Below are 12,872 nucleotides of genomic sequence, written 5' to 3'. Positions count from 1 at the left end.
CACAATCTGTTTTCATAAAACTAATTAACAACTTCGATGCCTCAGTAACCCCCTGAAATGAAGCAGTAATTACCCAGCCTGGGTGCTCCTTACCAATCTGCTAAAATGATTCAACTTAACCCCCTGGCTCCTGGCACTGCCCATTTGGATTCCAGGAGACACCCCTTGTCCTCTCTGCAGCCAGATATGCCTGACAGACTCAAGAGGAAAGCTTCTTAGAGTCACAAGTCACCCTTTCAACTAAACTTTTCCTCCAGACCTCATCTAACACTTAGAAAAATTTCCATCACTTTAAAAATGGTTTTTAAAAGCCTATTTGCTAAATTCAATGAAATCAAATTGCTATTCCATCTAAGTTGACCAGCTTGTTACACAGATCCAGGATATGAAAAGGACCATTAAGAAATAGGCCATTATTAATACTGTGCAAAATGATCCAGCATGAAATATTATGTAATCCATTTGCTGTTAAGGTAGCTTTTTATTAGCTCCATTTTACAGATGAGAAAACTGAGGCTCTAAGAGGTTTAAGTAACCCAATCAAGGTCACAAAGCTCCAGGATTCAAGATCGGGTCTGTCTAGTTTCAACTAATCTTCGTTTGGGAGCCTTGTCACTTCCCTGTCTGGACCCACTGCATTTAGGGAAATTGAGAAACACTATAAACTCAATATAAAGAGTCTAAGGAGCTGCCCTGGCCCCTTAGCTAGAGTGAAGGGGTCAGAGACAGGGTCTTCAAGGGTCTGTCACTCAATGGCAGAGCTTACACCCCAACTGTTTGACTGCCTGGAGACAAAGATGAGAGATTCTGTCAGTACCAATCACTTCAACTGTAGCCAATAACTTTGTTGTCTATTGGAAAATATTTCAGATCCAACAGACCAGTGACTGTTTAAAAAAAACAAATTCCATTTCTATTAAAGGTTTATTTCAAAGGAATTAATACACAAGTAAATATATAACTACAACTACTTAAGGATTATAATAGCTAAAGCTTGTTTCTCCTGCTTTCCCAGCTGCTCATGTAAATGAGATTTCATGACCTCCTACGTAGGTAAGTGCAATGGAGCTCCACTAAAAACAAGCATTATTCTCCTTGCCCTATAAGCATCTCTTGATATCTGAATCTATTCAGTCCATTTTTATAAGAATTTAGATAATAAGAAATGCTTTGTTATCCAAATCCAAGATTCCAGCTATAAATGAGGGCTCAGATAATCAGGGTTACCAGCCCTGATACCAAGGAAATACCTATAAACAATGATTTCTCCCTTAAAACAAACAAACAAATAAACAAAAAACCAAATACACCGCCCCAAGAAAAAAAGAAAAATCGAGGCAGGTTTCTTTAAAATCCTAAATGACAGTTTTACAGGCGGTGTTGGTGAAATTGGACCTCGGTTCTTGAGTTTGTTTGGCAAAAAAAGATTTCAGAGCCAAGAACTCAAATTATAAGAGCAAGTTTATTCAAAAAGTTAGAGGTAATAGAAGGGCCGGCCTTGAAGCTTAGGAGAGAGGAAGGCAGAAGTTAACATTCCTGGGGGTGTTAAAGGCTGATTGCTTAGGGGAGGACCTCAACACAATACTCATCAGCTTTATGCTGATGCGCCAAAATCAGATTTATTCCCCCGACTTCATCCGTCCGCAGGTGTGTTTGACACAAATGGCACTGACTGGATTTCTGCTATCTCCTGAGGAGGGTGATGTAAGTTATTCACCCTCTGGCTGGGGAGTGTAAACTACTTACTCTTAAGTGTCCTTGGTTAGGGAAGATAGGATTTTTCGGTTTATTAAATGGCTGTAAACTGCTTGGCGGTTTAACTATCTCAGTTTCCTTATCCCACTTGTCCTGGCTTACCAACCTGTCTCAATAGGAGACTATGATTTTTAGGTTCTTGTGAGTGTGAATTCTTGTTATACCCATCCCAGAGTAGGGATTTGGGCAAGGATAATCCACATTTACTCAGCATAATTTTTGCAAAACAAAAAGAAAAAAGTTGAGGAAAATAGGCAGATGCTGATTTTTAAACTTTTTTTTTTAAAGAGTTAGGTTATCAGTTATCAGAAATTTGGAGGACGTCTCAGAAATGAAAATATGTACTACAAATATACACTCACATATATATAAAGCAAAATGATAAAATGCAAAGAATTATTGAATCGAGCTGATGCATTTATAAGTGGTTGTTGTACTGTGCTTTCAACTTTGTTTGGTAAGTCTTACTTTTAAAACTCAGGAAAACAAATTTAAAACATGGGCTAAGAGCCAAATAACCTTATGACAAAAATTCCCCAAACTTTTCCTCGTCTTTTCATTGTTTAGGCTTTTGTTGTCTTTCCTTCTTTTTTCTTTTGCTGGTCCAGATCACAGGAAAGGGAGCAAGGAGTGCTTCCATTGTATAGGTAGGCAACAGGCTGACACTTAAATCTAAAATGATCCATTGGCAAGCAGACATTGTTGACCTTACTCTGTCTAGAGCTCCCTGAGGTCATTGTGACACAATCCAGTAAGCCAAGATAAGTGGAATAGGGAAACTGAGACAGATAAGCTGAACAAACCAACAGAACAATTTACAGCAGATACAGAAGGTCGCCTTCCTAGAGATAACATCCAGGCCTCAGTTGTATTTCAGCTCCAGATCCAGAAAAGCAGCAAAACCAGGTAGTGACACCAGGACCAGCTGCGATGACTAATGACAGTCACAGACACTGACCAGCCCTGGAGGAGCACACCTAGAAAACTGACTAACATTCTGCTGAAACCCTCCCCTGAAACCTCACCTTTGACTCCTGCCTGGGAGAAAGAGATAAAGCCTCATGACAAAGTACCCATTTCACGTTCTCTCTTTGGGGAGCAGCCCCCCTATTCCCCTTTCCCCTCTTCTTCTCCCAGAGGCATGCATTTTCTAAACCCTAAAGGACCCCACAAGGCTTGAACCAGGGGAGCAATGGGCAGCAGCAGCTGGCAGCTCATGCCAGGCTTCGCTGGACCTGATTCCAGGTCGCTTTTCTCTGTTTTCCCAGACAGCGAGGGCAGCCTAGCATGGGCTCTCCTGTTGCTTCTTCTACGCCAGTAGTTCCCAACCTTTTTCTGGCCATGCCCCACCTAAGCATCTCTGAAGTCCTGGTGCCTCCCCTGTGACATATGATTCTTATTCAAAAAGTGAACTCCTATTCACGTGGAGGAAACCTAAAAGGCCATTAACGTGGTCTAAGCAAGCTTCCAAAGAATATGGCATCCAGGAAAGAGAAAAATAAAAGAACGAAAGGACAGTTGAAGTACTGAGGAAGAAATCACTAAGAAATTGTTAAAAAAAATAATAATATGAAGTGATATGAAAAGATAGCAAATAAAGTTTCAAAACATATAATAGCGAACTGAAATGTATACTAGTAAATGTCACAAAATATATTTATATACTACTGTATATGAGGCCCTTAGAACCACAAGAAATGCAAAAAAAAAATCACTATTAATAACTCATTCTCGAATTGCCCCCGTTAAAAATTAAGTTGCCCCCTGTAAGGCATGTGCCCCACATTGGGAACCACTGGTCTATGCTAAGCCCTTCCTTGTTTTACCTCCCCAGCTTTAATAAATGTTCCCTCACAGTCACCTGGACTCGCATTGTGAAATTTTTCCTGCACGAAGTCAAAAACCCACACACTACTTACTGGCTGGCCCTAGGCAGACCCACCAAGGGCCAGGTCCTCCTTCTGGTAACAATTGGAGATCATAGTGTAGACGCTGGAATAAGAGTGGATGCCAAGATGCACCAGACCACAGGGGTTGCAGAACCCAATGAACACTATGCAGTGCCCAGGTGAGTGGGGAGCAGAGCCTGCAGAGTGAATTCTCCCACCCTCAAGAGGCTCACAGGATGAACTTGACTGAAAACTGCCAAAACCGCTAGGGAGTTAGTTATTTAAAAAAAACAAAACACCCCTCACCCACCCTAGATCTGTCCAAGCATCAGATAACGAAAGGATTTTGTTTCAACTGCAACCTTACGTAAGATTATATTTAAACTTTAGTCCAGCCTAGCGGGCCATGGTGTGTTTTTCCCTTAAGTGCCCCAAACGCAGGTGAAGGTAGCTGCTCTAGTCTTGTGTATACAGTATAGGTCATCTGCGAATTCTGATCACTTCTAAGAGTTAATTTCAAAAGGCTACAAATCCTGAAGGCTACACATCCACCCACATTTAAGTCAAGGTGTGAGTGGCCAATCCTTGCCCTAAGCAAGGGAATTGTTCCTCTTCTGGAAGCCTGGGGGGAAACCACAGGAAGTCACACAAGTAGGAGTGCTGTGCAGAGCTGCCAAAGCTGGTAAGAACCAGCCCGCTCTGGAGGGAGGAGGGCAGGGTGTGCCTCGCCCAGCTGCTGGTGCCTGTGTCTGCAAGCTGTCCGGCCGCTGACATCAACAGCAAGGCTGCGGCCCTGAGCTGACTCACTGGCTCTCAACAAAGCAGGCTGGCTCCCCTGGTTCAGAGTCAGAGTCCACTCACATTCGAACGTACTGCCGCGCCTCTAAGAGCTCAGCCCCATGGAGACGTGAGGAGATCATGCTGTTGGAAATGATCTCCTCTTCAGTGTGTCCTAAACTTCACTGAATGAGACCTATTAGGAAGCCTTCCCACAAAAAAGCCTTTGGACAATTCTAACCACGAAAAAGAAAGTTGCACAAAGCATGCCATAAGACATTGCGGAGGATAGAAAGTTCACAGGAAACGCGTGACTTTGACGTAAGAAGGCTCGAGCTCATCTGTGACTCAAATGTTTTCAACTTGCCACATTTGATTAGGGTAGCATTATTTCATAAAATGGTCCATTGGATTCATGTCATCATAATTACACTATATGCGGTACACTATTCCAAAGGTTCAAAAGAAATAGACTTCTCCCTCGCTAACCACTGACTTCAACCTCCTGCTTCGAGGTCTCAGCTACTCAGTTCCACTCCCGGGTGGTAACCACCATTACCAATTCCCTGTGTACTTCCAGAAATACTCTACACTCACACCAATAAAGAGGTACAAATATCCCCCCCCCCCACCCCAGCTCTTCCTTTTCATTTGTTACAATTTTTTTACATTCTTTTTTACAATATGTGACACAGTGTACGCATTGTTCTACACTTTGCCTTTTCCCATTTAAATGCAGTTCTTGGGGTTAGCACATACAGATCTGAGTCACTCTTTTTGACAAGTTCATATTGTCTCACTGCATGGATGTTCCGTGACTTACATAACCAGCTCTCTATTGGAGGGCATTTGTGTTATTCGCCTCCTGTTATTACAAATGATGTTCTAAGGAACACTTGCAGGACCTGTTGCTAGAAATGGAATGTCAGTGGTCAACTGACAGTTACTCTGGTAGCTAACGCCCGATGGCCCTCCAGGGGGACTGGGCCACTGCACACACCCATTATCAGTGGACGCTGTTCTTTCTCTGTTCCCTCACAACACAAGAATTTTCCAGGCCATACTTTTCCCTCTTCGCCAGTCTGAGTGGTTAAAATTATATCTCTGTAGGTGTTGATTCGAACTTTTCTTATTAGGAACGAGGCTTAAAATCTGTATACCTTTAAGAGCCTTTAGTATTTTCTTTTGTGTGAACTACCTTGTTCACAGACTGCCCATTTTCCTTTTGAGTTGTTGGTGTTTTAGTTAATTTATAAAAGCTCTTCATTTTTTCAAGGAAATTAATCTCACATTGCAAATAACTTCTCCCAGTTATTTAGTCTTTAGATTTGCATGTTTTCCAGCTCACACAGTTACTAAGTAGTTAAATCTTTCTTGTATAGTTTCTGCGTTTCATATTACTCTCAGAAGAGCTTTACCTCCTATTGAAATTATAAAAAATTCCCATTTTTTTCCCTAGTAGTTTTTGGGTGATAAGCCACTCTAAATGAATGAGTGGTTATTGCAGCTTATCCCCTGAAAGCCCAACTGTGGAGAAATCAAAATTCCCTCTGTGACAATTTTTTCATGGGAAAATCATGAGTGATAGCTGTTTCAAGGAAATAGTGAGGGAAAAGCAATTTAAATGTTGAAATTAATTGGGATATAATAAAACTTGCTACAATTCCTCATCAGCAAGTGTACCCACTATTAGCACTTGAGCTATAACTCACAACCATGGGTGGAGAAGCTAGGCCAACAGTGGAAGCTACTAAGCTTTATCCAGATTATGTTTTGGCTTTTAAAAAATGAAAATATGATCTTCAGCACTGGTAATTGATGAAGAAAATACGCTTCTTTTCACAATATTGATTCTGATTTCTTCCCCATGAACCTTCTGAGAAAGCCAGGAAGTGTGTAGAAGAACAGGCTGAAAATGTCATCAACTGAGAGACTCGGCCTTTTCTGGATGTTGAGCACATGTCTCCAGAAGAAAATAAAAGCCCACCTCAAATCATCTACATAACAATTTCACAGAATATATCCTAAAGGTTGGCTCACCAACCTATCCCTCCTCTAAAAATGTCAGCATCTGGAGGGATGATTGTGTTTTTATGTTTTGGTGTGTGTGTGGTGTGTGTGTGTTTCATTTAATATCTTCCATGCTTGGTGCAGGGCTCAAAATACAATGGGTGTTCTAAGAATATTTACTAAATAAATTGCTTGTGTTAAACCATTTCAACCTTAAAGGCTACTGGGGGAAAAAGAGGCATGTGTATATGAGAGTACATCGATGGCAAGACCCCAAAAATCTGTTTCCCCAACTTTTCTTTTTGTAACCTGAATACCTCAAGCTCAACTACTACATTTCATTAATTCTATGATGCATATTTTTCACATTTTAACATCTCTGAAATGGGGATGTATCTTACAACTATAATTGGCAGTATTTTTGTTTCTTTCTTAGCCTATTTGGTACATTTTACAACTGACATGGCCTTCAACAAAATACAGAATACATTTTAATTCCATTACCTACCTATACCTCGCATGACCATGAAGCTTGCTAGATAAGCACAGATGTAAAGCACTCAGATGGTGTTTGGGACACCATAGATACTCAGCAAATAATGCTTTCCTTTCTCCTTAACGTGCATTATTGAAAGCAGAGTGGTATTATTTGCTCTTGAGTCCAAAAAAAAGAATGTGGAATTCAAGTTCTAACATAGGATACACTGTGCCCTACTATATGTCAAGTGCAGGACGACGCATTTATGTTCACTGTATCTAGTATATACACTCGCTATCTTTGTATACACTACTACACTCACTATCTCTAGTCCTCACCAGATACTTACTTGTAACAAGGCAACTATGAAAAAAACTGAGGCTTGGAGACACAATAGGATTTGCTCAAGGTCACACAGTAGGTGCCTAAAGCACGATCAAACCGAATCCAGAAGAACAAAACCAAACTGTTCAATTTGTCAGTCCCTTCCATTAGTTCTTGGAGATTTAAAATTCAAACCCGGCACTCGACATGAAGTGGCACCTTGTTCCTATACTTTTAATATCACAGATCAGTGAATGGTTTCTGAAAAGCTTGCGACTGAGCAAACAAAACAAGATTCTGAGTAAATCAGACGTTCTTTGCAGAATCAAAGGTTTGAGAAGCCCCTCGTGTGAAAAAGCAGGGAGGGGGGGCTCCCTAGGCAGAAACCGGATGGGAACGTCTTGCGGAAAAGACCAAAATATAGTCTTGAAAATACAGTCTGTTTGTTTTAATGACTTTCAAATCAACTAATGCATACCTGCTCTTGTTTCTTATGTGTGTGTGGGGGGGGGGGGGGGTATTCCTGCTTTCTGATACTATCTTATATGTCCTTGTGCACCCACACTTCTATTTAACATTTGCTTATCCCACTGAATTGTAATCATTTGCACACGTGTCTCCAGCTCGGCCCTCGAGCTGTGAAAGGCAGGGCCCACTTTCCTTCTTTACATGGTACCAGGGCCCCAAAGGTCGTGGACTAACTGAATGAAACCTTAAAAGATGATAAGAAGTAGTACAGCCTGAAATGTCATTCAAACTCTAAAGGCTTATTCACGGACATCACTTCTCTATGCACAATAACCACCTTACACACAAGCGTCGTTCAGTGTCCCTGGGCCTGTTATGTGTCAGCAATCCTTTTATAAGGTCTCCTCATCACCCCAGAGGTTCCCCACAAATTAAGTAACCTGACCTCACATGGCCCCACAACAGAAGGCAGGGGCTACTAGATCCATGCAAGCTGAGCCAACATCTTAAGGTCTTAGGACAACAATCCCTATTTTATAAGAGACGACCAACTGGCAAAGTGACGACAAAGACAAACTGGAATAGCCAAGAAGCCAACAGTTAAGTGTACAGCTGGTATTTGCCTCAACTCGTCCTCACTGCAGTACATTTCGGAGAGTGGCTGGTCTCGGGCAGGTCTTGGGTAAGGACAGCTGCATCCTGCAGGTGTAAGCAAAGCCCAGTAACTGTAGCTCCCTCTGCGGCAGAAGCCAAGACCATGCCCAGTGCTCTTCTCACTGTAAATCCCGCAGCTGATTTTACAGAGCGAAGCCACCCAGCCTCCAACAAAGAGTCTACTGTAGCCGAGAGAAAGACAAAGGGGGGGGGGGGGGGGGGCGCGTTCTGTCTCTGGGATGTATTCCATGTGGTTTCTGGAAAGGATAAGATACCCTTAGAAATAATCAAATCATTCTACCACATATAAGTCAATAACAACAACACTGGCTTCAGTTCCATTAGTTGTTAAGTTACAGTGTGGCTTTTATCTACCTAACCTTATGGAAGGACGGAAGGAGGGATAAGATCAATTCTTTACACTTGTGAATCTCTGGTCAAAGCAGACAACCAAAGTAACACTCTGTATTATTTTAAATTATTGTGGTTGTTTTTAACATTATCATTTTTAAATGTACACAAAATTCCTTCTTCTTCCCCTTTTCAAAAGGCAACAACAAAGGAAGGCTGGAATTCAAATCCCACTAAGCATCACTTTAATACCTCACTTTTCCACATCCCACAATTTAGCAGGCTATTACCTCATTTAATTCTGATAACACCTGAAGTCCCATTTTAAACAGAAAACTCTAAATCAATAAAAATGCAAATTCACCCCCTTTGAGGTGCGTGTGTCTTTTGGGGGGTTTGGGGGGAGGGCGGGTTGCACTCATTAAGCCTATCTACATATGCAACGTTTCAAAAAGAAAAAAGCATAAAAGGGAACCCAGACATTCAGTTGCTCAATTTTGTTTCCCTTTTCTGACAGCTATTGAAAGCACAGACTGTTATCTTCACACATACCATCACCTTTGTTTCTCCACTAGAGAAAACATCCCTGCCGGCCGAGGAACATTCGCCCGGGGAGAAAGAAATATTTACCATGCGCTGGAATGTCCAGTCCTTGGGTACTGAACCCAGATGGCCGCCCTTGTACTCCACCATGCATTCTAAGCAGCCTTGGAGTTGGGAGTACCTCCCTACCCGACACTAAGGGACCCTCGTGGCAGGATTTAAAGGATCTATTACATGTATGCGTTGGAGCTGTCAGGAAACATTCCTCCATCTCTCTTACCTCCAGGGCCTGGGAATGACTGCAACTATTAATAGTATAGTCAGTAAGTGCTGACTGTGGGTCATACCTAATTCTCACAACAAGCTCACAGGACAAGCCCTAATCGTGTCCCCATTTTCTCAGGAAAAAACTGAGGCAGAGAGGCCAAAGAATTTACCATAAAGTGAGAAGATGCCAGACAGAAATTTAACCTGGCACACACCTCCACACTGATGTTGCGATCTGGAGTCTTACTGGCTGATTAGTTGTACATCCAGTACTCCCTCCGCCCACTCTTGGTGGATTTACTCCCTTAAATTATATAGGTCTGTCTAAATTTCTCCCATCAACTACAAACTACCCTTGACGGCACTGACTGTCTTACTTATTCGTCTTTGCATTGCCCAAAGTGCCGGGTAAAATATTGCACACATCATTTCTTATGTAATATAGATTTTAAAATAAAATCACATCATCTCCTTTGCTGTTCAGCAGGGGAAACATAAACCCAGGCATGCAAGTACTGAAGGAAAATTAACTGTCAAGCTTCAATTCTATTTTGCAACTATCCTTCAAAGACAACGGGCAAATCATGCAACTTATTGCTGGGAACCTGCAGGAAGTATCCTGTAGGCCAAATGATGGCAGGTAGAAGCTGACGCTGCAGGGAGAGATGAAGAGCCGCAGAAAATATTTATCTGCAGGTAAATCAACATGAAACCATAATAAATATGTGTTTTGGGGTTAAGAAATGTGCAGCGTTAAAATTCATGACAAAAAAAAACACACACGTAATGCAAGAAAGACTAAATAGGACTAAAGTCTTCTGAGGCTGTTATACTGTTTGGAAACAGTAAGAAGTGCACATTTATAAAATGTCTCTCATAATTGAAGTCTTCATGTTGTAATCTCCATGGTATCCGCACAGAGTAAAGTAAAAAATGTGTAGCTGACACGCTACCAGAAGAGAAAAAGTGGAATAACAAAAAATACTTGATTAACCCCAAAGAAGACAAGAAAGAAGGGACTGGGGGGGGGGGGGCGGGGGGAGGTGGCAGGGGGGCAGAGAGAAGGCAGATAGGACAAATACAAAACAAATAATACGAGAGCAGATGTAAACCCAAATATGAGTAATTACATTAAAAATATAACCACATTGAAATCCCCTAATTAAATGACAGACACTGTCAGACTAGATTTTTAAAAACCTTACAAATATGCTACTTACAAAAGACTTTCTTTAAATAAAGCTACAGAAAAAAATCAAAGTAAACGGATAGGGAAAAAAGATAATATACAATTTGGAATGTTGTGCTAGGTTTTTGTTTCATTTTGTTTTTTAAAGAGCTCTGGTCAACAATCAATAATTCTCTCTCATCGTTGATGTTTCTCTCTCTCTTTCCCTCTCCCTTCCTCTCTGAATCAATAATATATATATGTATATATTTAAAAACATAAAAAAATGTTTTAAAAAAATAGATAGCTTTGGCCAAGTCCCAGTAACTTCCCATGATTGTCCCATTGCTTTGCTATTGCTTCTAAATGCTTATGTCCTAGAAAGGGAAGAGTCGATATAATTCTGAAAGGCTGGGTTCACTTTAGATGTTTAAAGAAGAGGGTACATAAAAATGCATCTCATACCCAAGAAAAAGAGTGAAGTGGGTGAATGGTTAAGTGTGGTACATCCAGACAGTGAAATATTATTCAGTGCTAAAAACAAATGAGCTACCAAGTCATGAAAAGACATGGAGGAAACTTAGATGCATATTACTAAGTGCAAGAAGCCAATCTGAAAAGGCTACAGACTGTATGATTCCAACTATAGGACATTCTGAAAAAGGCAAAACTATGGAGACAGTAAAAAGATTAGGGGTTAATGGGAGTGGGGTGGGAGAAAGATATAAATAGGCAGAGCATAGAGGATTTGGGGGGCAGTAAAAATATTCTGTATATTATAACGATGAATATGTGTCATTGTACACTTGTCCGAACCCACAGAATGCACAATACCAAGAACAAACCCTAAGGTAAACTATGGGTTTGGATGATTATAATGTGTCAATGTAGGTTCATCTTTGGTGAAAAAAAAATAAAAGTCATTCTGGTGAGTAATATTGATAATGGAGGAGTCTATGAATGTGTGGGAAATCTCTGTACCTCCTTCTCAATTTTTATTAAAACCTAAAACTGCTTCAAAAGAAAAAAAAAAAAACAGGTATAAAAATAAAGAGAGAGAACTCAAAGAACAGTACACCAAAAAGTGAATTTTACTATATAATTTTTGAGTATAAAAAAATTTTTTTAATGAAAAAGTTAGGCTCTGAATGTGTTTAATTTAAAAATGGCTAATAGGCTACCATGGTTAACAATGAGCCAGCTGTTCTGGACAGAAATCACTGAAAAGCACACTGGGGCTGATCCTTTGAGTGGAACATAACATAGGTACCTCATGAATAGGAACAAACATTAACCATTTTTAAGCGCACATACACAGGCAGTAGTTTTTACACATTAAGAGGCCATTAGCTCCTGGGGCAAAGTCTCAAATCCCCAGCAGCACCACAATGCGCAAAGAATACAAATCCATCATAAGATGGGAAGAATCAGTCTCAATTATGCCCCCAGGGTTCTGATTCCTTGTTTGACTCTGACAGATCTCAGAGGTAAACTATGAGCCTACAGTTACATAGTGTGCAGTTAGTAAGATCTGGCAGCCAGAAACCCATGCTCGTTAGCTACTAAATTAGAGTCCAGAATGCTGCAGGACAATGATGGACATTATTAAAATATGGAACAAGAAGCATAATATTGCCTTCTTAGCCTCCATCATAACACGTAGGCTATCCTAGCACCAAAAAGAAAGGTGTAAGATGCTCTGATGCCAATGTTTCATAGAAAATAAATAACAAAAAATAGATATGAGATTTTTTTTTTTTGTACTACAGAGGAAATAGAGGGGAAAAAAGAACTTAAAGGTGCAAGAGTTTGGTACTTGGGACTGTTCTGCTTATTCGTTGATGCAGTGACTTTTCTTATGAACCACCCTCCTTGATATGCATTCTCTTGCATGGAGACTTTGGGCCCACTGCTCCTAGCAGCTATGTCAGGGCCTAGAATGAAGTAGGTGCTCAGTCAACTGCTATGGAACAGCAGTTTCCATTATTTCAATGGAATCATCAGTGAAACATAAAAATGTCACTAGTGATAGTCAATACCCTATCGTCATCACTACTACCACCCCTAAAATAGTACCCCAAAGACTAGGTCCAAATTCTAAGTGATTGTTGAGTGTACAACACAGAGAAATGAAATGGATTTGCAGAAACCAAAAATGAAGCAAGTTTTAATAAGCTTTTGGCAAATC

The 12,872-nt window shown here is 40.7% G+C and overlaps 1 protein-coding gene across 2 annotated transcripts in view; it reads right to left on the bottom strand.

Annotated features, from left to right (window-relative positions):
* The window catches only part of TNFRSF21 (TNF receptor superfamily member 21), a 77,420-nt gene that overhangs the window by 8,402 nt on the left and 56,146 nt on the right, over nt 1-12,872 (bottom strand). The window lies entirely within an intron of this gene.

The sequence above is a fragment of the Myotis daubentonii genome, chromosome 6 (genome assembly GCF_963259705.1).
Source record: "Myotis daubentonii chromosome 6, mMyoDau2.1, whole genome shotgun sequence".
In the NCBI taxonomy this organism is placed as follows: domain Eukaryota; kingdom Metazoa; phylum Chordata; class Mammalia; order Chiroptera; family Vespertilionidae; genus Myotis; species Myotis daubentonii.
This window is presented reverse-complemented; position numbering and strand designations above follow the sequence as displayed.